The following is a 4,582-nucleotide window of genomic DNA, read 5'->3' on the forward strand; positions in this document are numbered from 1 at the left end:
CTTAAGTTCCTGATATCTTCCCTTTGCTTTGGCTTCTTAGCATGCTATTGCAATATTAAGAGTCTCTTCAGACATTAATCTTGGTCTTGTCTTCTTCCTCTGTCTTTGTAATGACCTTTTATATTCTTCATGGATTATATATATATATATATATATATTTTTTTTACATCATCCCACAGCTCATCTGGTCTTTGTTCATTAGTGTTCAAGGCCTCAAACATGTTCTTGAGATGGTTTTTAAATTCAGGTGGGATAGTTTTGTTCTTGTGGATGTGTTTTATAAGAAAGAGCGTTAATGCATTATGCATTGGACTGCTAACCAAATAAATGATCAGCGGTTCAGCTCCACTAGCTAGCTGACTGAAAAGGAATGCAGATTTTTGCCCTGGATGCTGCTGATGACAATAATGTGGCCTTGTCTCCTCTCAATCATTGAAAGCACAAGTGATTTTGTTAGAGCCACAGGGCCAAAGTAGTTTGTTTCCATCACTCTCTTGTCCACATCCAGGGTGGTATCCATCATGGCACCATGGTAGCTGATCCCAGTGTTGTTGACCAGTATGTCTACAAAGCCATAGCACTGCAAGATCTCTACTGCTGCCCCACAATGGCACCAAGGTTTGCTAGGTCAAAGGCCACCACATAGGGCTTATGCATCTGCACCTTTAGTGGCACAAGGACTGGCAAGGTCTCTGCTGAGTTCTTCTAAGACCTCCCTGTTTTGGCTGCAGAGCACCAGCTTAGCCCCTGCATCATGGAAGTCTTTGACACATTCTTTGTCCAGCCCAGATGTGGCACCTGTGATGACCACAACAGTGCCCTGCAGGTAGGCCTTCATGTGCACCTGCTGCAGCACCTTGGAGGAGCTGAAGACTCCAACACAGCCAAAGAGTAAGGGCAGGATGGCCATGGATGTGAAAGGTCCATGACCTTCATCCTCAGAAGGCTTATGGTTGCTGGAGAGACTATGGCCACTCCCTTCATTCTCCCTACTAATACACTTTGAAGTATTATGCCAAGCAAGTGAGTATAATATTTTTATCCAATTCTTAAAATCATCTTTCAAACCAGGTAATATTATATTCATTTTGAAAATGAGAAGTCGGGAAATAGTGAATAATTTTCCCAGAGTTACAGCCTGTATTAATGTCATGTTGGTGTAAATGCAGGCATGGATCTGCATTTGAGCCCAGATTGCTGGCTCTTAAAGCTACTTTCTTTATAATTTCATGATCATACTGAAAAGAGAAAGGAAGAGTAGATAACATCTTATATTCTTGAAGGTGGAATAACCAGACAACTAAACAAGGCTTTTCTTTCTCATGTAAGGTATATTTTAATAAAATTACATGAGACACTGATTCAAATTTTATTGTAAATCCATGAGATATTTTTATTTTTCTCATTTTTTCACAGTTGGAGAAACTGAAGTTCAAAGAAGTCAGGCAACTTTACCACCACACTACAGATAGTAAATGATATAATTTACATCAAATATTGAATGTCGTACTTGGCGTATCTTTGGTGCTCACTAAAGTGTTAGTAACTCTTTCGAATGATAGGTTAGGATGTAGGTGTTAAGTCTTGATTCTAAGAACACTCTACTCTCCCTGTTTGGTCTCCCTATATTCAAGTTTGTATTAGTAACTTGACTGACATCATTTATCTCTGTTGGTATAATTTATGTCATTCTTACTAGATACCAAGAACTGTTCCATTGGCTGTTTAATCAAAGACCACTGTCTCTGTAATTGAAAGATTGTTGACTAGTTAAAACAAGAACGAATATCATCAGATATTTCAGCAAGGATGTGAGAATAAAGCTAACAAAGGATGTGGGTTTGCATGAGGTGACTTGAGGAGGAATTCAAGGTCATAGGGTTCTGCTTTGCTTTGTGTACAACGAGTCCATCTCAAGAAAAGAACAACTATAGAGAGGTTAAGGTGGTAAGAAATTATGCCGCTGAAGCAAAGATAGGCAGTTTGAATCCACCAGCTGCTCCATGGGAGAAAGATGAGCAATCTCGTCCTGTGTGATTTACTGTCTCTGAAAACCTGCTGGAAGGTCAGGTATGAGTTGGTACCAACACAAAGGTATAAAACAACAACAAAGGAGTGGTGGGCAATGACAAATGATGACAGTAGAAAAATCATTGTCTTTGAGTTATGTTGTTAGGAAAGAGGACTGAATAGATTTTCAAAAGAACAAAGAGATACGTCTTGGAGAAGGTGCAGCCAGAGTGCTCCGTAGAGGCAAGGATGATGAAGCTTCATCTCTTATTTTTTTGGTATATTGCTAGAAAGGGATAAACCTTAGAAATGGTTAGCAAAAGAGAGGAAGGCCCTGAACGGAATGGATTGACACAGTGAATTGCAGCAATGATCAGAGATGGTGAGGATGGCACAGGAAAGGACAGAGATTAGGTCTGTTGTTCACAGCTTCACTAGGAGTCATGCTTGACTTGCGGGCACATAGCAACAACAAAGAGGTGATAGGTACCCTGACAGTGCAGTTGTTAAGCAATTGTCTGCTGATTAAGAGTTAGGTGGCTTGAATCTACCTGCCACTCCACAGGAGAAAAAAAAAAGAACAAACTCTGGTCATTTGCTCCAGTAGAAGTAATTGTCTAAGAAACAATGTGGAGCAGTTCTACTGTGCTTATGTGGTTGTTGTGAGTTGGAATTGACTTGGTGACAAGTTGAGTCTGAATTTTAAAGATGTGATTGGAGTCCATGAGTGATGGAAATGCATCAACACTGGGCTCCTAATCTCAAGGTTGTTGATTTGAGTCCATTCAGAGATACATCAGGGGTTCTGCATCTCAGAATGCTGCCATTGGAAATCCATAAAGCCTAGTTCTGCTCTGACACATACACGGCTGCAGTGAGTTGGGATCAACTAAACTTGGTTGATTAAAGGGGTGATTTATAAGACTCACTTTTGGCTAGAGGAGGGAGATGTTTGGTATTATGGTAGCCTTGTTCTTAACTGTACTTAGATAAAATTGTGATACAGTGTTTTCTTTAAAATCTCTTTCTCTCTCCCTCTTCCTGTCTCTGTATGTGTTTGTGTTTGTGCGTATGTGCCTTGTTAGATTAGTCACATCCAAGAGGAGAACACCATCGCGTATAAATGCATGTAAGTTCAGTACTTGACAGCGTAGGACCTACCTCTCAGTCCTAAGATAGTTCTCAGATGTCAGGAGCTGTTTTATTTTGCTCAGTTGCTTAATTATCACAACATGATGAGGTAGAGTCTGTGAAAAGTCCTGCTTTATAGACGATGGAACATGAGACAGAGTGTTTCAGTAACTTGCCAAAGTCACACAGCTGAAAATGGAAGCTGGCGTTAGACCCAGATAGCATGGCCTCAGAAACCTTCCCTCATAACCACTGTTATATTCTGCCTTTCTGGACTTTCCATGATAAGGCCCAACTTAATTTTCTGCAGGGCCTACTCTTATCTCTGAATCCACATCAATGACCCAGACCAGATGCTGTTGATTCTCTAGCCTGTGTGTATACACACATGGCCAGATTCCACAAATCCACTTACCCAGCGAAAACAGCTGGAGCTTTTGACACAGACAGCCTGCAGGGACCACTCACTCTTGCCCATTTCAAACTCTCTGGAAACCTGCTCCTCCTGCTTCATCAGACACCCCTCACTATCACCTCCCAACACCACCCATTCTTCCCCAGTGACCTCTCCACCCTCATGAATGAGGCTTGTTTCTGTATTTATTGCCTGCCCAACCCCAAGAACCTGTTGTGACATCCTGAAAGAATCTGATGAGGGCCCCCTGGGGTGTTAGACATTCTCTGCAAGCTTGGAGGCAATGTGGTGCAGAAAAAGAGCTAGCTGAGTCCCTACTTAATTAATATGTGTACTCTCAATAAGTTAAACACTCAGAAGTTCTTCATTATAAAGCAAAGAGCAGTAGTGTTCATCGGGAATTGTTATTGGCAAGCAAATGAGATCATGTGTAAGGGATGCACAGTCTTCTATGATTATTGCTCTTTTCTTTCTTTTTTCAATATAGACATCATGTCAAGTTGAGGACTATACCATAGTGGTTAAGAGCTGACACTAGAATTAACAAGTATGATTCAAAGCCTGGCCCCATCTATGGCTAGTTGGTGGTCCTGGTCAAGCTGCTTTACCTCTCTAGGCTTTTCTTTCTTCACACATAAGGTGAAAATAACACTGTGCTTTGCACAGTTGTGAGGTGTTAGAAGTGGGCATCTGTGGACTGACTGGATCATAACTTTTTTTCAACTCATGTGGATTTCTTTTAATTTCCCATATTCCCACTAAGGTATTTGAAATGTAAGATAATCTGAAGAGCCAGTGCAGTTCCTAGCTCTAGTGCATGAGATATTGACCAGAAATTATTGACTTTAGAAGATCAGAGAAAGAGAAGATACTCTCAGAGCACCTATACCACCTATGGTGTGTGCAAAGTGCTTCAAAGTCGGGCTCTGTCAATGGGAGGCCACTGCAGAGTTTCAGTCTCTGAAGGAACTTATTAAGAGGGTAGGACTTACCACAGGTAGGAAGGTAAGATATTTAATGGCAGGG

The 4,582-nt window shown here is 41.1% G+C and overlaps 1 pseudogene; it reads right to left on the reverse strand.

Moving 5' to 3' along the window:
• Positions 1-348: 348 nt before the first annotated feature.
• On the reverse strand, positions 349-984 carry LOC102845881 (annotated as a pseudogene).
• Between the last annotated feature and the right edge of the window lie 3,598 nt (positions 985-4,582).

This window comes from Elephantulus edwardii, unplaced genomic scaffold (genome assembly GCF_000299155.1).
Source record: "Elephantulus edwardii isolate Elephantulus edwardi_28Jun2011 unplaced genomic scaffold, EleEdw1.0 scaffold00005, whole genome shotgun sequence".
Taxonomy (NCBI): Eukaryota; Metazoa; Chordata; class Mammalia; order Macroscelidea; family Macroscelididae; genus Elephantulus; species Elephantulus edwardii.